Genomic DNA, 22,804 nt, shown 5'->3' with positions numbered 1-22,804 from the left:
TCGCTTTACATGTTAAAAACCCATCATTCATTCACACCTGGTGGTGGTAAGCTACTTTCATAGCCACAGCTGCCCTGGGGTAGACTGACGGAAGCGTGGCTGCCAATTTGCGCCTACGGCCCCTCCGACCACCACCTATCATTCATTCAACATTCATTCACCAGTGTGAGCGGCACCGGGGGGCAAGGGTGAAGTGTCCTGCCCAAGGACACAACGTAAATATTAGCACTTCTACTTAAAATGTAATCTTCCTTTTGATTATAACTCCTTCAACTATCAAGGCAGAAAGTCAATGAAATATAGATACAAATATGGCTCCTTTAATGCGCCTTATAATCCGGTGCACCCTATGGTCCGGAAAATACGTTATTGAGAAGGACGTAAGCCCTTTTTTTTGTTATGTTTACGGTAGCCATGAAAATGTATATTCCCTGCTTGGCAGTAATTAGTTTGTATGAAAATAGACCCGCTCATCAGCATTGCGCCTTATAATCCGATGCGCCCTATGGTCTGGTAAATATGTTATTATAAATGTTAGCACTTCTACTTAAAATCTAACCTTCCTTTTGATTATAATCCCTTCAACTATCAAGGCAGAAAGTCAATGAAATATCGATACAAATATGACTCCTTTAATGCGCCTTATAATCCGGTGCGCCCTATGGTCCGGAAAATACGGTATTGAAAAGGTCGTAAACACGTTTTTTGTTAGTAGCTATGAAAATGTATATTCCCTGCTTGGCAGTAATTGGTTTGTATGAATATAGACCCGCTCATCGGCAGTGCGCCTTATAATCCGGTGCGCCCTATGGTCCGGAAAATACGTTATTGAAAAGGTCATAAACACGTTTTTTTGTTAGTAGCCATGAAAATGTATATTCCCTGCTTGGCAGTAATTGGTTTGTGGGGAAGCGACAAACTGACAACACTCGCGTGCTGACCTGTCTCCTGGTGTCTCGTCCACGCCGGTGACACCAGTGGTGGGACATCAGAGGAAAAGGGCCGCCGCTTGTCTTGCTAATTGTCCGCCGTCCTGAGCGCCGTGAAGGTCAGACTGGAAAGAAGAGTAATAAGAAGATAAAGGTGATTGTACAACATAAAATGTAATCTTCGCCCGACGGACTTTTTTTGCGCTCCAAGGTCTCGGACGGCGAGCGGCGTGAATGTAATTGCGTTCATTATCGGCGGCGTTAGAAAAAGGGCGGCTATTTGAATGAAAAGGGCGGCGGTATCGCCGGCTGAACTCTGGAGTGGCGCCATTGTGAGCGGCGGGGCCCTGACCTGCTAGTCAGCTCAGACGTGATGACGGACTTGATGAGGAAGGCTTCTTTTCATCTTCTCACTTTGTGTCTTCCCAGACGTATTGTTTCTTCTCCACCAATCAGCTCTTTAACTACAAGTACTTTTCTATAACCTTGCACTTCTTTGGATACAATTTGAACATTAAAACATTCTTCTATTATTGCACAATGAATAAAAAAAAATAAGTTTTTTTTGGTATCCAAAAAAATATATATATTTTTTTTTTGTATGTATTAAGTGATTATAGACTTAGACTTCCTTTTATTGTCATTCAAATTTGAAATTTGCAGTACAGATAAGACAGAATTTTGTTGCATTAGCTGGTTGTAGAGCAGGATAAAAGAGCAATAAGGTGCAGATATAAATAAATAGATTACTGTACAGAAAAATATATTGCACTTTTGCATATGCATCCACGCTTATGGATGTATGTTGTATTGATTGTTATGTTTACATTAAAGAATGAATTGTATTCATTCCTACACAGAATTACATTGAAATATTTTGACATATTTATGACTGTGTGTATATTTATTTTGCCAGCCAAGTTTTTATTTTATTTAATTATTTAAAAATATGTATACAATAAATAAATAAAAACCAGGTCAAAACAATAATTTAAATTTTTTTTTAAAATGATTACTGATATTAAAGAATAATAATAATCTAAATAGGAATTCAGTTAGTTGTATTAATTCATTCATTTTCATACACAGAATGACGTTGAAATATTTTGACATATTAATCAATGACTGTGTATATATTTATTTTGCCAGCCAAGTTTTTATTTTATTTCATTATTTAAAACTAAAAATATAAAAATATATATTAGTTAGTTAGTTGTACTAATTCATTAATTTTAATACACTGAAAGACGTTGAAATATTTTTGACATATTAATCAATGACTGTGTGTATATTTATTTTACCAGCCAAGTTTTTATTTTATTTTATTATTTAAAACTAAAAACATATATACAATAAATAAATAAATAAAAACAAGGTCAAAACAATAAAATAAAAAAATGTTTGAATGATTACTGATATTAAAGAATAATAATCTAAATCAGAATTCAGTTAGTTGTATTAATTCATTCATTTTCATACACAAAATGACAAAGTATTTTGACATATTAATCAATGACTGTGTGTATACATTTATTTTGCCAGCCAAGTTTTTATTTTATTTTATTATTTAAAACTAAATACATGTGTACAATAAATAAATAAAAACAAGGTCAAAACTAAAAAATATATGTTTTAATGATTACTGATATTAAAGACTAATAATAATCTAAATAGGAATTCAGTTAATTGCATTAATTAATTCATTTAAATACACTGAATGACGTTGAAATATTTTTGACATATTAATCAATGACTGTGTGTATATATTTATTTTGCCAGCCAAGTTTTTATTTTATTTTATTATTTAAAACTAAAATCCTATATACAATAAATAAATAAATAAAAACAAGGTCAAAACAATAATATAAAAAAATGTTTGAATGATTACTGATATTAAATAATAATAATCTAAATAGGAATTCAGTTAGTTGTATTAATTCATTCATTTTCATACACGGAATGACAAAGTATGTTGACATATTAATCAATGACTGTGTATATATATATATTTTGCCAGCCAAGTTTTTATTTTATTTTATTATTTAAACTAAAAACATGTGTACAATAAATAAATAAAAACAAGGTCAAAACTAAAAAAATATGTTTAAATTATTACTGATATTAAAGAATAATAATCTAAATAGGAATTCAGTTAGTTGTATTAATTAATTCATTTAATACACAGAATGACGTTGAAATATTTTGACATATTAATCAAAATGTATTTGTAAATGTATTTTGCCAGCCAAGTTTTTATTTTATTTTATTATTTAAAACTAAAAACATTTATACAATAAATAAATAAATAAAAACAAGGTCAAAACAATAAAAAATGTTTTTTTAAATGATTACTGATATTAAAGAATAATCTAAATAGGAATTCAGTTAGTTGTATTAATTCATTCATTTTCATACACAGAATGAAAAGTATTTTGACATATTAATTAATGACTGTGTGTATATATTTATTTTGCCAGCCAAGTTTTATTTTGTTTTATTATTTAAAACTAAAAACATATATACAATAAATAAATAAATAAATAAAAACAAGGTCAAAACAATAAAATACATTTTTTCTTAATGGTTACTGATATTAAAGAATAATAATAATCTAAATAGGAATTTAGTTAGTTGTATTAATTAATTCATTTTAATACACAGAATGACGTTGAAATATTTTGACATATTAATCAAAGACTGTGTGTATATATTTATTTTGCCAGCCAAGTTTTTATTTTATTTTATTATTTAAAAGTAAAAACATGTATACAATAAATAAATACATAAATAAAAACCAGGTCAAAACAATAATTTAAAAAAAAAAGTTTAAATGATTACTGATATTAAAGAATAATAATAATCTAAATAGGAATTCAGTTAATTAATTCAGTTAGACCAATTACCACTCCGCTTTAACTTGAAGACAATGTAAGAGGGTTAATACTAAATAGGTTTGTGTTTGTCGTGACCACCATTGTTCTCCGTGCGACACATTTCACTTCATCCAACGTTTTCCTACTAAAAAGTAAAAACATGTACGATTCCTGTTGATATTGCATCAGATCGTTATCGGTATCGGCCCATAATCCAGGCCCCAATAGTGAAGTGCCACCTGTGTGGATACATGGTGGTAGTCTGCGGGCCGTAATAAAAATGTACTGTAAGTGATGATGTTATTTATGTTGGTGTAATCCTGTCAGTATCGCTCATAATGACGCGGCGGCGACACGTTGAGCCGCTTAGCGTCCTCAGCTAATGTGGCGCTCCGCCTCAAATGGGCGCGCAATCCGCATTAGCCCGAATCCCCAAAGATGAATGGCCTTTAAAGTTGCATTATTCAACACTTCCACATGGCAGCATCCCTCTAATATTTATTCATCCTCACCTTTATTGTCAACATTCAAGTTATTTGCCTTCTAAATAATCACTAACTTATTTTTGATTGACAGCTTCAATCACAGGTGGAATTAACATATTTGTACACATACCTGATATTAATAATAATGTACCTGATATTAATAATAATGTACCTCATATTAATAATACTGTACCTGATATTAATAATATTGTACTTAATATTAATACTGTACCTGATATTAATAATAATGTACCTCATATTAATAATACTGTACCTCATATTATTAATACTGTACCTCATATTAATAATACTGTACCTCATATTAATAACACTGTACCTCATACATTAATACTGTACCTGATATTAATAATACTGTACATGTACCTGATATTAATAATACTGTACATGTACCTGATATTAATAATACTGTACCTCATATTATTAATACTGTACCTCATATTAATAATACTGTACCTCATATTAATAACACTGTACCTCATATATTAATACTGTACCTGATATTAATAATACTGTACATGTACCTGATATTAATAATACTGTACATGTACCTGATATTAATAATACTGTACCTCATATTATTAATACTGTATCTCATATTAATACTGGACCTGATAATAATACTGTACCTCATATTATTAATAATGTACCTCATATTATTAATACTGTAGCTGATATTAATCATACTGTACCTCATATTAATAATACTGTACCTGATATTAACAATGTTGTACCTGATATTAATAATAATGTACCTCATATTATTAATACTGTACCTGATAATAATTTTGTACCTCATATTAATAATACTGTACCTGATATTAATAATACTGTACATGTACCTGATATTAATAATACTGTACCTCATATTATTAATGCTGTACCTGATATTAATAATATTGTATTTCATATTAATAATACTGTACCTGATATTAATACTGTACCTGATATTAATAATATTGTATTTCATATTAATAATACTGTACCTGATATTAATAATACTGTACCTGATATTAATAATATTGTATTTCATATTAATAATACTGTACCTGATATTAATAATACTCTACCTCATATTAATAATACTGTACCTGATATTAATAATACTGTACCTCATATTAATAATACTGTACCTTATATTATTAATACTTTACCTGATATTAAAAAACTACCTGATATTAATACTGTATCTCATATTATTAATACTGTACCTGATATTAATAATACTCTATCTCATATTAATAATACTGTACCTGATATTAATAATACTGTACATGTACCTGATATTATTAATACTGTACCTCATAATAATACTGTACCTGATATTAATAATACTGTACCTCATATTATTAATACTGTACATGTACCTCATATTATTAATAATGTACCTGATATTAATAATACTGTACCTGATAATAATAATGTACATGTATGTGATATTAATAATACTGTACTTCATATTAATAATACTGTACCTGGTATTATTAATACTGTACATGTACCTGATATTAATAATACTGTACCTCATATTATTAATACTGTAACTGATATTAATAATACTGTACCTGATATTAATAATACTGTACTTCATATGAATAATACTGTACCTGGTAATATTAATACTGTACATGTACATGATATTAATAATACTGTACCTGATATTAATAATACTGTACTTCATTATAATAATACTGTACCTGGTATTATTAATACTGCACATGTACCTGATATTAATAATACTGTACCTGGTATTAATAATAATGTACATGTACCTGATATTAATAATACTGTACTTCATATTAATAATAATGTACCTGATATTAATAATACTGATGCATGCTAACTGTTTGCATGCTAACTTTTTAAGCTAATTTTGCATGCATACGCTTCATAGTCATACAACTCGGTACTTGGCACATTTTAACCGTTAGCATGCTAACATTTTTAGCCCATTTTGTGACCGTTTACCACAGAGTCGTACAACTCGGTACTTGGCACACGCTAACTTTTAGCATGCTAACATTTTAAGCTAAATTTGCATGCATACGATACATAGTCGTATGACTTGACGCATGCTAACTGTTAGCATGCTCACTTTTTGAGCTAATTTTTGCATGCATATGCTTCATAGCCATAACTTTGTATTATTAATTTAAAAAATGTTGTTTATTTTATTGACATGGCTTCTTTTAGCTAATTTTGCATGCATATGCTTGTCATAACTTTTTATTATTATTATTATTTTTTTTATCATTGACATGGCTTTTTTAGCTACTTTTGCATGCATACGCTTCATATTCATAACTTTTTATTATTATTATTATTATTATTATTTATTTTTTATTGACATGCCTTTTTTAGCTAATTTTGCATGCATATGCTTGTCATAACTTTTTATTATTTTTTTTTTTATTGACATGGCTTTTTTAGCTAATTTTGCATGCATACGCTTCATATTCATAACTTTTTATTATTATTATTATTTGTATTTCTTTTTTATTGACATGGCTTTTTTAGCTAATTTTGCATGCATATGCTTGTCATAACTTTTTATTATTATTATTATTTTTATTTTTTTATTGACATGGCTTTTTTAGCAAATTTTGCATGCATACGCTTCATATTCATAACTTTTTATTGTTAATATTATTTGTATTTATTTTTTATTGACATGGCTTTTTTAGCTAATTTTGCATGCATATGCTTGTCATAACTTTTTATTATTTTTTTTTATTATTTTTTTTATTGACATGGCTTTTTTAGCAAATTTTGCATGCATACGCTTCATATTCATAACTTTTTATTATTATTATTATTTGTATTTTTTTTTATTGACATGGCTTTTTTAGCTAATTTTGCATGCATATGCTTGTCATAACTTTTTATTATTATTATTATTTTTATTTTTTTATTGACATGGCTTTTTTAGCAAATTTTGCATGCATACGCTTCATATTCATAACTTTTTATTATTATTATTATTATTTGTATTTATTTTTTATTGACATGGCTTTTTTAGCTAATTTTGCATGCATATGCTTGTCATAACTTTTTATTATTATTTTTTATTGACATGGCTTTTTTAGCTAATTTTGCATGCATACGCTTCATATTCATAACTTTTTATTATTATTATTATTTGTATTTATTTTTTATTGACATGGCTTTTTTAGCTAATTTTGCATGCATATGCTTGTCATAACTTTTTATTATTATTATTATTTTTTATTTTTTATTGACATGGCTTTTTTAGCAAATTTTGCATGCATACGCTTCATATTCATAACTTTTTATTATTATTATTATTATTTGTATTTATTTTTTATTGACATGGCTTTTTTAGCTAATTTTGCATGCATATGCTTGTCATAACTTTTTATTATTTTTTTATTTTATTTTTTTTTATTGACATGGCTTTTTTAGCAAATTTTGCATGCATACGCTTCATATTCATAACTTTTTATTATTATTATTATTTGTATTTATTTTTTATTGACATGGCTTTTTTAGCTAATTTTGCATGCATATGCTTGTCAGGGCAGCACGGTGGCAGAGGGGTTAGTGCGTCTGCCTCACAATACGAAGGTCCTGAGTAGTCGTGAGTTCAATCCCGGCCTCGGGATCTTTCTGTGTGGAGTTTGCATGTTCTCCCCGTGACTGCTTGGGTTCCCTCCGGGTACTCCGGCTTCCTCCCACCTCCAAAAACATGCACCTGGGGATAGGCTGATTGGCAACACTAAAAATTGGCCCTAGTGTGTGAATGTGGGTGTGAATGTTGTCTGTCTATCTGTGTTGGCCCTGCGATGAGGTGGCGACTTGTCCAGGGTGTACCCCGCCTCCCGCCCGATTGTAGCTGAGATAGGCTCCAGCGCCCCCCGCGACCCCGAAGGGAATAAGCGGTAGAAAATGGATGGATGGATGGATGCTTGTCATAACTTTTTATTATTATTATTATTTTTATTTTTTTATTGACATGGCTTTTTTAGCAAATTTTGCATGCATACGCTTCATATTCATAACTTTTTATTATTATTATTATTATTTGTATTTATTTTTTATTGACATGGCTTTTTTAGCTAATTTTGCATGCATACGCTTCATATTCATAACTTTTTATTATTATTATTATTTGTATTTATTTTTTATTGACATGGCTTTTTTAGCTAATTTTGCATGCATACGCTTCATAGTCATATAACTTGATGCATGCTAACTGTTAGCATGCTAACTATTAGCATGCTGATGTTAGCATTTAAGTATGGCTTGCTCATTTCCGCATCACTGTGTCCCGACATGACATCATTGGTGTCGTAACGGAGGGTGTTTGTTGTGGAATGTACAAAAAGGAGGTGTGTGCCACACTTTGGACACCGCTGACCTGCAAAGCGCGGAACAATTAAACGTTTTCGGACGTCCCGCTGACGGCGCCCTCTGAGGTTTGATTTGTGCGCCCTGAAACCGACGCGCTCCCGAGCTGGCTGGTGTGTTTTGTGTGCGTCGCCCGCAGGAAGCCAACACCCGCGACCCCGTGCTGACCCGCCGCAATGTCACTGCGGCTCATGACATCACACGGCGACTGCCGGGCTCTTTGTCACTTCCTCTCGGCGAGCGCGGAGCCAGACACGGCCTCAAGTCCGCAGGGCTGGCTTTCTGCTGCCCCGGCTCCATTTTTTGAAGGCGGGCGCCGTCACGTCGGTGGTCACGCCGCTAAAAAGGAGACGACGGGCGGACATTTCTGTGGGTTTGTCAGGAGCGGAGACGTCAGGTAGCGTCAAGGCGCCTCGGCCTTGGCAGCTGACACCTTGGCTCAGACGCCACGGTCAGGAGACGCCATGAGTCGCTCCTCGCACACGCTGAAGGTCAGCGACCCCTGGAGTGGCGAGGCATCCCATTAGGGAGATCACTCCTCGCCGTGTGACACACTTGCACCTCCAGCACACCTCCATCAGCTCGCCTTCGTAGTCCTTTTCAACACGCCTCGCGACCGCGTTGGCCGAGCTTGGAGGCGGAGTCAAAGACGTACTGACATTCTTTTATGTCCTCTTCTTTTTTTTCTCCTTTAGCCATCTTTTAGTTCAGGTGTTGACCAGGAAATGTTGCAAAATGTGAAATAACGTTGAAATGTAGTTTTTGTTATTGTTTATTTATAAGTGTTGCGTTAGTCAGGCTGTAACTCACACATGAGTCATGGAGTCGCTGGCAAAAAAAACTAAAATAGGTAGTAAAAAAAAAAAAAGATCCACACAGTTGGTAAAAATAAAAATATTTACGGTTAAAAAAAAAAAAAAGTATTCACTCGAGCGGTTGAAAAAAGAGCCACATAGTCAGTAAATACACAAGAATTGGTCTTATGAGCTGGAAAAACAAAATAAAATAAAAAAAGCCACACACCGGAGGCAATAAAAAAAATAAAAAATAATATATATATATATATATATATATATATATATATATATATATATATATATATATATATATATATATATATATATATATATATACATCATAGGCAGTAAAAACAAACAAAAATGAGTCAAATAGTTTGTAAATGACAAAAGAGCCACATCGGCAGTAAAAAAAAAAACATAAAAATGTGCCAAATAGGTAGTACAAAAAAAAACCTTTGGGGTAAAAAAAATAATAATAATAAACACGCATACAGTATAAAAAACTGGTAGGAAAAAGTCATATAAGCAGTACAAAAAACAAAAATTAATAATATAGGCACTAAAAAAAGTCCAAGAAGGCGTTTAAAAAAAAAAAAAAAAGATCATATAGGCACTTAAAAAAACAGTCAGAGAAGGGGATTAAAAAAAAATTTTTAATCACATAGGCAGTAAAAAAAAGAGCATTTAGGCAATGAAAAACAAAAATCATTCATATAGGCAGTAAAAAAAAAAAAAAAATATATATATATATATATATATATATATATATATATATATATATATATATATATATATATATATATATATATATATATATATATATATATATATATAATCATAGGCAGTAAAAAAAAAAATAGTGTATTTAAAAAAACTAAAAATTAATCACATAGGCAGTAAAAAAACCTAAAATTAGTCATATAGACAAAAAATAATTAATCGTATAGGCACTAAAAAAACAAAAATGTATCATACAGGCAGTAAAACAAAAACTTTAATTAATCATATAGACAAAAAAAATGTAATTAATTATATAGGCACTAAAAAAACTCAAATGTATTATATAGGCAGTAAAAAATTTAAAAATTCAATCATATAGGCACTAAAAAAACTAAAATGAATCATATAGGCAACAAAAAAAAAATGACCCACTTGGGCAGTTTTAAAAAAAAAAGAGCCACATCGGCAGTAAAAAAACATAAAAATATGCCAAATAGGTAGTACAAAAAAAACCTTTGGGGTAAAATATAAAATAAAATAAACACCGCATACAGTATAAAAAAAATTATAGGAAAAAGCCATTTAAGCAGTAAAAAAAACAAAAATTAATTATATAGGCACTAAAAAAGTCCAAGAAGGCAGTTAAAAAAATAAATTAAAAAAAAGTCATATAGGCACTAAAAAAAAACAGTCAGAAAAGGTGATTAAAAAAAAAAAATTAATCACATAGGCGGTAAAAAAAGAGCATTGGGGCAATAAAAAACAAAAATCATTCTTATAGGCAGTAAAACAATATATGTATATAATCATATAGGCAGAAAAAACATATTACAAGTGTATTTAAAAAAAACTAAAAATTAATCACATACGCAGTAAAAAAAAACTTAAATTTGTCATATAGACAAAAAAAAAGAATTAATCGCATAAGCACTAAAAAAACCTAAAATTAATCATATAGGCAGTAAAAAATAAACTTACATTAATCATATAGACAAAAAATAGTAATTAATTGTATAGGCACTAAAAAACAAAAAAAACAAAATTGGTGGGCGTGGCTTATAGTCCGGTGCGACTAATATATGGGAAATATTTTCAAAATTGGTGGGCGTGGCTTATAGTCCGGTGCGACTAATATATGGGAAATATTTGCAAAATTGGTGGGCGTGGCTTATAGTCCGGTGCAACTAATATATGGGAAATATTTGCAAAATTGGTGGGCGTGGCTTATAATCCGGTGCAACTAATATATGGGAAATATTTGCAAAATTGGTGGGCGTGGCTTATAGTCCGGTGCGACTAATATATGGGAAATATTTGCAAAATTGGTGGGCGTGGCTTATAGTCCGGTGCGATTAATATATGGGAAATATTTGCAAAATTGGTGGGCGTGGCTTATAGTCCGGTGCGACTAATATATGGGAAATATTTGCAAAATTGGTGGGCGTGGCTTATAGTCCGGTGCGACTAATATATGGGAAATTATTTGCAACATTGGTGGGCGTGGCTTATAGTCCGGTGCAACTAATATATGGGAAATATTTGCAAAATTGGTGGGCGTGGCTTATAGTCCAGTGCGACTAATATATGGGAAATATTTGCAAAATTGGTGGGCGTGGCTTATAGTCCGGTGCGACTAATATATGGGAAATATTTGCAAAATTGGTGGGCGTGGCTTATAGTCCGGTGCGACTAATATATGGGAAATTATTTGCAACATTGGTGGGCGTGGCTTATAGTCCGGTGCGACTAATATATGGGAAATATTTGCAAAAAAGCTCTCGGTCTACCGAGCTATCCACATTCCTACTCTCACCTATGGTCATGAAGTGTGGGTAGTGACCGAAAGAATAAGATCGCGGATACAAGCGGCCGAAATGAGTTTCCTCAGAAGGGTGGCTGGCATCTCCCTTAGAGATAGGGTGAGAAGTGCAGTCACCCGAGAGAGACTCGGAGTAGAGCCGCTGCTCCTTCGCTTGGAAAGGAGCCAGCTTAGGTGGTTCGGGCATCTCGTGCGGATGCCTCACGAGCGTCTCCCTAGGGAGGTCCTCATTGCACGTCCCACTGGGAGGAGGCCCCGCGGCAGGCCAAGGACCAGATGGGGGGATTACATCTCCTCTCTGGCCTGGGAACGCTTCGGGATTCCCCAGGAGGAAGTCGCAAATGTTGCTCTGGAGAGGGAAGTCTGGGGGTCTTTGCTGGAGCTGTTGTCCCCGCGACCCGATTCCGGATAAGCGGTTGAAGATGGATGGATGGATTTGCAAAATTGGTGGGCGTGGCTTATAGTCCGGTGCAACTAATATATGGGAAATATTTGCAAAATTGGTGGGCGTGGCTTATAGTCTGGTGCGACTAATATATGGGAAATATATGCAAAATTGGTGGGCGTGGCTTATAGTCCCGTGCGACTAATATATGGGAAATATTTGCAAAATTGGTGGGCGTGGCTTATAGTCCGGTGCGACTAATATATGGGAATTATTTGCAAAATTGGTGGGCGTGGCTTATAGTCCCGTGCGACTAATATATGGGAAATATTTGCAAAATTGGTGGGCGTGGCTTATAGTCCGGTGCGACTAATATATGGGAATTATTTGCAAAATTGGTGGGCGTGGCTTATAGTCCGGTGCGACTAATATATGGGAAATATTTGCAAAATTGGTGGGCGTGGCTTATAGTCCGGTGCGACTAATATATGGGAAATATTTGCAAAATTGGTGGGCGTGGCTTATAGTCCGGTGCGACTAATACATGGGAAATATTTGCAAAATTGGTGGGCGTGGCTTATAGTCCGGTGCGACTAATATATGGGAAATATTTGCAAAATTGGTGGGCGTGGCTTATAGTCCGGTGCGACTAATATATGGGAAATATTTGCAAAATTGGTGGGCGTGGCTTATAGACCGGTGCGACTAATATATGGGAAATATTTGCAAAATTGGTGGGCGTGGCTTATAGTCCGGTGCGACTAATATATGGGAATTATTTGCAAAATTGGTGGGCGTGGCTTATAGTCCGGTGCGACTAATATATGGGTAATATTTGCAAAATTGGTGGGCGTGGCTTATAGTCCGGTGCGACTAATATATGGGAAATATTTGAAAAATTGGTGGGCGTGGCTTATAGTCTGGTGCGACTAATATATGGGAAATATTTGCAAAATTGGTGGGCGTGGCTTATAGTCCATTACACCGGCGCTTTAATCGAGGCTTTTATGCTAATTATTTGACGAGAAGATGGCACATTTGCGTGTGAAAGCACTCACACTTGTGTTTGTTGGCCACGTTTGTGGGTCTGTGCTTGTCATGAGTGTGTGTGTGTCGACGCGGCCAAACACCAAATCCCGCAGACACTCCCATGTGGCGCTCGACGACAATTACGATCAACACAACAAGACGGGTGTTAAACGTCACAGCTGGTGTCGCGTGACACACTTTCACGCACAACCTCTGTTACCTGCCAACACACACACACACACACACACACACACACACACACACACACACACACACACACACACACACACTTCTAAAAGGTATAAAAAGGCTTCAATGTGTGAAAGCATCCCATCTTGATGTTATTTTGTCATCTTTGCGACTCTTCCTTCCTTCCAGAACCTCCCTGAGAGACATTTTTGCGTTGGCGGCAACGCCCGATGTCGCCTCACGCCGCCCTGAACGCACTCCTTTGTCGGCGAGGTGACTCGGGCCGGAGAGCTCGGGCGGACCGGACCGCCCGCTCAACGGGATCGGCAGTAAATTTATCCGCCGCGAGTTCATCCTGCCAGGTCATAAATCGCGTGCGGCGTCTGCGAAGTGCAGCCTGCCTCCTGTCAGCCTCGCTTGGCCTCCAGGAAGGCAGGAGAGAAAAAAAAGAGAAAAAAAAGAGAAGGTGTAAAATGTGTGAGGAGAGTTTACACGTTTTGCAGCACGCACTCGCCGGCCCGCCTTTAATAAGCCTCAGATTTGATTGTCTCATGCGGGGAATCGCTGATGCAACTTTTAATGTGTTACGCAATGGCCGGCCCTTTTAACATCACTAGAGGAGAGAGTTTGGATGGAGCGGGAGGGAAGTACTTCCTGTTTAAACCCTAAATACTGGCAGCATAAAAACATGCATTGTGCTGCTTCTCCATTGACTGTAACACACTGTAAACACACTTCTCCATTGACTGTAACACACTGTAAACACACTTCTCCATTGACTGTAACACACTGTAAACACACTTCTCCATTGACTGTAACACACTGTAAACACACTTCTCCATTGACTGTAACACACTGTAAACACACTTCTCCATTGACTGTAACACACTGTAAACACACTTCTCCATTGACTGTAACACACTGTAAACACACTTCTCCATTGACTGTAACACACTGTAAACACACTTCTCCATGGACTGTAACACACTGTAAACACACTTCTCCATGGACTGTAACACACTGTAAACACACTTCTCCATGGACTGTAACACACTGTAAACACACTTCTCCATTGACTGTAACACACTGTAAACACACTTCTCCATTGACTGTAACACACTGTAAACACACTTCTCCATTGACTGTAACACACTGTAAACACACTTCTCCATTGACTGTAACACACTGTAAACACACTTCTCCATGGACTGTAACACACTGTAAACACACTTCTCCATGGACTGTAACACACTGTAAACACACTTCTCCATGGACTGTAACACACTGTAAACACACTTCTCCATTGACTGTAACACACTGTAAACACACTTCTCCATTGACTGTAACACACTGTAAACACACTTCTCCATTGACTGTAACACACTGTAAACACACTTCTCCATTGACTGTAATACACTGTAAACACACTTCTCCATTGACTGTAACACACTGTAAACACACTTCTCCATGGACTGTAACACACTGTAAACACACTTCTCCATGGACTGTAACACACTGTAAACACACTTCTCCATGGACTGTAACACACTGTAAACACACTTCTCCATTGACTGTAACACACTGTAAACACACTTCTCCATTGACTGTAACACACTGTAAACACACTTCTCCATGGACTGTAACACACTGTAAACACACTTCTCCATTGACTGTAACACACTGTAAACACACTTCTCCATTGACTGTAACACACTGTAAACACACTTCTCCATTGACTGTAACACACTGTAAACACACTTCTCCATTGACTGTAACACACTGTAAACACACTTCTCCTTTGACTGTAACACATTGTAAACACACTTCTCCATTGACTGTAACACACTGTAAACACACTTCTCCATTGACTGTAACACACTGTAAACACACTTCTCCATTGACTGTAATACACTGTAAACACACTTCTCCATTGACTGTAACACACTGTAAACACACTTCTCCATGGACTGTAACACACTGTAAACACACTTCTCCATGGACTGTAACACACTGTAAACACACTTCTCCATGGACTGTAACACACTGTAAACACACTTCTCCATTGACTGTAACACACTGTAAACACACTTCTCCATTGACTGTAACACACTGTAAACACACTTCTCCATGGACTGTAACACACTGTAAACACACTTCTCCATTGACTGTAACACACTGTAAACACACTTCTCCATTGACTGTAACACACTGTAAACACACTTCTCCATTGACTGTAACACACTGTAAACACACTTCTCCATTGACTGTAACACACTGTAAACACACTTCTCCTTTGACTGTAACACATTGTAAACACACTTCTCCATTGACTGTAACACACTGTAAACACACTTCTCCATTGACTGTAACACACTGTAAACACACTTCTCCTTTGACTGTAACTGTAAACACACTTCTCCATTGACTGTAACACACTGTAAACACACTTCTCCATTGACTGTAACACACTGTAAACACACTTCTCCATTGACTGTAATACACTGTAAACACACTTCTCCATTGACTGTAACACACTGTAAACACACTTCTCCATTGACTGTAACACACTGTAAACACACTTCTCCATTGACTGTAACACACTGTAAACACACTTCTCCATTGACTGTAACACACTGTAAACACACTTCTCCTTTGACTGTAACACATTGTAAACACACTTCTCCATTGACTGTAACACACTGTAAACACACTTCTCCATTGACTGTAACACACTGTAAACACACTTCTCCATTGACTGTAACACACTGTAAACACACTTCTCCATTGACTGTAACACACTGTAAACACACTTCTCCATTGACTGTAACACACTGTAAACACACTTCTCCATTGACTGTAACACACTGTAAACACACTTCTCCTTTGACTGTAACACATTGTAAACACACTTCTCCATTGACTGTAACACACTGTAAACACACTTCTCCATTGACTGTAACACACTGTAAACACACTTCTCCTTTGACTGTAACACATTGTAAACACACTTCTCCATTGACTGTAACACACTGTAAACACACTTCTCCATTGACTGTAACACACTGTAAACACACTTCTCCTTTGACTGTAACACACTGTAAACACACTTCTCCATTGACTGTAACACACTGTAAACACACTACTCCATGGACTGTAACACACTGTAAACACACTCAGACTTCACCATGACACAACGGCAGCTCAGTTGACAGAATGTTTATGTAAAATAATGCTGGCACCGTTTTGGAATTTACAGTAATTTGCTGTAAAAAAAACGGTTTTATTAACTCTAAAATCTATCGTCATTTTTACAGCATATTACTGTAAATTGAAAAAGGCTATTTTTATGGTAAAATTCTGCCAACTGAGCTAGCAGGTTTTCATCGATTCTACAGCAGATTTCTATAAATTATGAGGAGGTTATTTTTAACACTGTCCCAATTACACATGTGATCTAACTTTGACTGTCAATACTGTGTAAGTGGGACAGTATTGACGGTCAAAGTTGCATCAAGTGTACAATAACATGTGTAAGTAGGACAGTATTGACAGTCAAAGTTACATTAGATGTGTAAGTGGGACAGTATTGACAGTCAAAGTTACATTAGATGTGTAAGTGGGACAGTATTGACAGTCAAAGTTACATTAGATGTGTAAGTGGGACAGTATTGACAGTCAAAGTTACATTAGATGTGTGAGTGGGACAGTATTGACAGTCAAAGTTACATTTGATGTGTAAGTGGGACAGTATTGACGGTCAAAGTTACATTAGATGTGTAAGTGGGACGGTATTGACGGTCAAAGTTACATTAGATGTGTAAGTGGGACGGTATTGACAGTCAAAGTTACATTACATGTGTAAGTGGGTCGGTTTTGACAGTCAAAGTTACTTTAGATGTGTAAGTGGGACAGTATTGACAGTCAAAGTTACATTACATGTGTGAGTGGGACAGTATTGACAGTCAAAGTTACATTAGATGTGTAAGTGGGACAGTATTGACAGTCAAAGTTACATTAGATGTGTAAGTGGGACAGTATTGACAGTCAAAGTTACATTAGATGTGTAAGTGGGACAGTATTGACAGTCAAAGTTACATTAGATGTGTAAGTGGGACAGTATTGACAGTCAAAGTTACATTAGATGTGTAAGTGGGACAGTATTGACAGTCAAAGTTACATTAGATGTGTAAGTGGGACAGTATTGACAGTCAAAGTTACATTAGATGTGTAAGTGGGACAGTATTGACAGTCAAAGTTACATTAGATGTGTAAGTGGGACAGTATTGACAGTCAAAGTTACATTAGATGTGTAAGTGGGACGGTATTGACAGTCAAAGTTACATTAGATGTGTAAGTGGGACGGTATTGACAGTCAAAGTTACATTACATGTGTGAGTGGGACAGTATTGACAGTCAAAGTTACATTAGATGTGTAAGTGGGACGGTATTGACAGTCAAAGTTACATTAGATGTGTAAGTGGGACAGTATTGACAGTCAAAGTTACATTACATGTGTAAGTGGGACAGTATTGACAGTCAAAGTTACATTAGATGTGTAAGTGGGACGGTATTGACAGTCAAAGTTACACACAACGGACCACTTTTAAAGACTAGAGAAGACCACCTGTGATCCACTTTTAAAGACTAGAGAAGACCACCTGTGATCCACTTTTAAAGACTTGCGAAGACCACCTGTGATCCACTTTTAAAGACTTGCGAAGACCACCTGTGATCCACTTTTAAAGACTTGTGAAGACCACCTGTGATCCACTTTTAAAGACTTGTGAAGACCACCTGCCCACTTGTGATCCACTTTTAAAGACATGTGAAGACCACCTGTGATCCACTTTTAAAGACTTGTGAAGACCACCTGCCCACTTGTGATCCACTTTTAAAGACATGTGAAGACCACCTGTGATCCACTTTTAAAGACTTGCGAAGACCACCTGTGATCCACTTTTAAAGACTTGCGAAGACCACCTGTGATCCACTTTTAAAGACTTGTGAAGACCACCTGTGATCCACTTTTAAAGACTAGAGAAAACCACCTGTGATCCACTTTTAAAGACTAGCGAAGACCACCTGTGATCCACTTTTAAAGACTAGAGAAGACCACCTGTGATCCACCTTTAAAGACTTGTGAAGACCTCCTGTGATCCACGTTTAAAGACTTGTGAAGACCACCTGTGATCCACTTTTAAAGACTTGTGAAGACCACCTGTGATCCACTTTTAAAGACTTGCGAAGACCACCTGTGATCCACTTTTAAAGACTTGTGAAGACCACCTGCCCACTTGTGATCCACGTTTAAAGACTTGTGAAGACCACCTGCCCACTTGTGATCCACTTGTGAAGACCACCTGCCCACTTGTGATGCACTTGTGAAGACCACCTGCTCATTTGTGATCCACTTTTAAAGACATGTGAAGACCACCTGTGATCCACTTTTAAAGACTTGTGAAGACCACCTGCCCACTAGTGATCCACTTTTAAAGACATGTGAAGACCACCTGTGATCCACTTTTAGAGACTTGTGAAGACCACCTGCCCACTTGTGATCCACTTTTAAAGACTTGCGAAGACCACCTGTGATCCACTTTTAAAGACTTGTGAAGACCACCTGTGATCCACTTTTAAAGACTTGTGAAGACCACCTGTGATCCACTTTTAAAGACTTGTGAAGACCACCTGTGATCCACTTTTAAAGACTTGTGAAGACCACCTGCCCATTTGTGATCCACTTTTAAAGACTTGCGAAGACCACCTGTGATCCACGTTTAAAGACTTGTGAAGACCACCTGTGATCCACTTTTAAAGACATGTGAAGACCACCTGTGATCCACTTTTAAAGACTTGTGAAGACCACCTGTGATCCACTTTTAAAGACATGTGAAGACCACCTGTGATCCACTTTTAAAGACTTGCGAAGATCACCTGTGATCCACTTTTAAAGACTTGTGAAGACCACCTGTGATCCACTTTCAAAGACTTGTGAAGACCACCTGTGATCCACTTTTAAAGACTTGTGAAGACCACCTGCCCACTTGTGATCCACTTTTAAAGACATGTGAAGAACACCTGTGATCCACTTTTAAAGACTTGTGAAGACCACCTGTGATCCACTTTTAAAGACTTGTGAAGACCACCTGTGATCCACTTTTAAAGACTTGTGAAGACCACCTGCCCACTTGTGATCCACTTTTAAAGACATGTGAAGAACACCTGTGATCCACTTTTAAAGACTTGTGAAGACCACCTGTGATCCACTTTTAAAGACTTGTGAAGACCACCTGTGATCCACTTTTAAAGACTTGTGAAGACCACCTGCCCACTTGTGATCCACTTTTAAAGACTTGCGAAGACCACCTGTGATCCACGTTTAAAGACTTGTGAAGACCACCTGTGATCCACTTTTAAAGACTTGTGAAGACCACCTGCCCACTTGTGATCCACTTTTAAAGACTAGAGTAGACCACCTGTGATCCCCTTTTAAAGACATGTGAAGACCACCTGCCCACTTGTGATCCACGTTTAAAGACATGTGAAGACCACCTGCCCACTTGTGATCCACTTTTAAAGACTGGAGTAGACCACCTGTGATCCACTTTTAAAGACTTGTGAAGACCACCTGTGATCCACTTTTAAAGACTTGCGAAGACCACCTGTGATCCACTTTTAAAGACTTGCGAAGACCACCTGTGATCCACTTTTAAAGACTTGTGAAGACCACCTGTGATCCACTTTTAAAGACTTGTGAAGACCACCTGCGCACTTGTGATCCACGTTTAAAGACTTGTGAAGACCACCTGCCCACTTGTGATCCACTTTTAAAGACATGCGAAGACCACCTGTGATCCACTTTTAAAGACTTGCGAAGACCACCTGTGATCCACTTTTAAAGACATGCGAAGACCACCTGTGATCCACTTTTAAAGACATGCGAAGACCACCTGTGATCCACTTTTAAAGACTTGCGAAGACCACCTGTGATCCACTTTTAAAGACCTGTGAAGACCACCTGTGATCCACTTTTAAAGACCTGTGAAGACCACCTGTGATCCACTTTTAAAGACTAGAGAAGACCACCTGTGATCCACTTTTAAAGACTTGTGAAGACCACCTGTGATCCACTTTTAAAGACTTGTGAAGATCACCTTCCCACTTGTGATCCACTTGTGAAGACCACCTGCCCACTTGTGATCCACTTGTGAAGACCACCTGCCCACTTGTGATCCACTTGTGAAGACCACCTGCCCACTTGTGATCCACTTGTGAAGACCACCTTCCCACTTGTGATCCACTTGTGAAGACCACCTGCCCACTTGTGATCCACTTGTGAAGGACCCTTGAAGAGTGTCTCAGTGCAAATGAGTTAAATCCCCTCTGATCACGCCTTGCTCAGCGGCACCTTTTAGCCCCTCGTTACACGCTTGTGTTTGCCCACACGAGCTGTCAGACGTCGTTTAGCGTCTGAGCGAGTCGGACGCTGCAGGCTGGCGTCGCAGGAAGTGGAAAAAGGCTTGCAAGAAGGCCATGGAAGGGGGCGGGGCTTCGTGTCTGACCTACATTGCTTTACGTCATGTGCCCAGACATTTGTTTAGCCTTGTGGGCAAACACTTAGAGAAAAGTACATATGCCGGCGGACGTCACGCACGCACACGGGCAGGCGCCCGGCGCCCTCTAGTGGCCGGGTCCTCCGCCATCTGTGGAGCGCCCGCCGTGACACGTCACCTGGCGGCCGGTGAATCCAGGTCACTATCTGTGACATCACACGCTCCAGTTAAGCCCAACAAGGCGGAGGTATTCCCACAGGTGGGCGCCTCGCAGAGAAGACTTTTCTCGTGGCCAGCAGGGGGCGAGAGAGAAGGACGCTTTCCATGAACTCTCCTCGCCTCCGCCATCTTGCTGGCCGCCGGCCTGGAGCGGCGAGCGGTGACCCTCTGACACCCCGCGTCCGAGACGTCCGCGTTGGCTTCACGCCTGAAACATTGCAGACTGGCAGACAACCAAAAGTTACTTTGCAGAAAAGATTATTTTCATTTTTTAACTGTGTTTTTTAAAGTATCATCTCTCAACGCTCGCTTTTAGAGTGTGTACAGGCTTCACTACACATCTTTAAATATCATCTGCCAGTCAGAGACGTGGGAGTTGTAACTTTGATCGTTTTCTTCAGTGGATATAATAACCTAGCATGATGTAAAAATATCAATCAATCAGTATTGACAGTCAAAGTTGCATCAGATGTGTAAGTGGGACAGTATTGACAGTCAAAGTTGTATCAGATGTGTAAGTGGGACAGTATTGACAGTCAAAGTTGCATCAGATGTGTAAGTGGGACAGTATTGACAGTCAAAGTTGCATCAGATGCGTGAGTGGGACAGTATTGACAGTCAAAGTTGCATCAGATGCGTGAGTGGGACAGTATTGACAGTCAAAGTTACATTAGATGTGTAAGTGGGACAGTATTGACAGTGAAAGTTGCATCAGATGCGTGAGTGGGACAGTATTGACAGTCAAAGTTGCATCAGATGCGTGAGTGGGACAGTATTGACAGTCAAAGTTGCATCAGATGTGTAAGTGGGACAGTATTGACAGTCAAAGTTGCATCAGATGCGTAAGTGGGACAGTATTGACAGTCAAAGTTGCATTAGATGCATAAGTGGGACAGTATTGACAGTCAAAGTTGCATCAGATATGTAAGTGGGACAGTATTGACAGTCAAAGTTGCATCAGATGTGTAAGTGGGACAGTATTGACAGTCAAAGTTGCATCAGATGTGTAAGTACGGACAGTATTGACAGTCAAAGTTATTCTACCAACCAAGCTATACCGTCCCTATATATATATATATATATATATATATATATATATATATATATATATATATATATATATATGTGTATATTTTATATATATGTGTATATATATATACACATATATATATATATGTATATATATACATATATACATACACACACACGTAAATGTGTGTGTGTGTGTGTATATATACATATGCGTGTATATATATGTGTATGTATGTGTGAATGTATATATATATATATATATATATATATATATATATATATATATATATATATATATATATATATAATTTATTTATATATATATATTTATTTATTTATTTATTTGATTTGGGGCTCATGCAGATGTTAAATGTCACATGACCCG

The 22,804-nt window shown here is 36.6% G+C and overlaps 1 protein-coding gene and 1 long non-coding RNA gene across 2 annotated transcripts in view; one reads left to right on the top strand and one right to left on the bottom strand.

Moving 5' to 3' along the window:
* The window catches only part of LOC133644200 (uncharacterized), a 95,233-nt gene that overhangs the window by 31,217 nt on the left and 41,212 nt on the right, over positions 1 to 22,804 (bottom strand). The window contains exon 2 of the long non-coding RNA XR_009824739.1: positions 942 to 1,054. This is a non-coding gene — a long non-coding RNA (uncharacterized LOC133644200). The remainder of the gene's footprint in view (positions 1 to 941; positions 1,055 to 22,804) is intronic.
* LOC133644198 (lipoma-preferred partner homolog) overlaps positions 1 to 22,804 on the top strand; it is a 214,474-nt gene that overhangs the window by 182,737 nt on the left and 8,933 nt on the right. The window lies entirely within an intron of this gene.

Source organism: Entelurus aequoreus, linkage group LG27 (genome assembly GCF_033978785.1).
Source record: "Entelurus aequoreus isolate RoL-2023_Sb linkage group LG27, RoL_Eaeq_v1.1, whole genome shotgun sequence".
In the NCBI taxonomy this organism is placed as follows: Eukaryota; Metazoa; Chordata; class Actinopteri; order Syngnathiformes; family Syngnathidae; genus Entelurus; species Entelurus aequoreus.
This window is presented reverse-complemented; position numbering and strand designations above follow the sequence as displayed.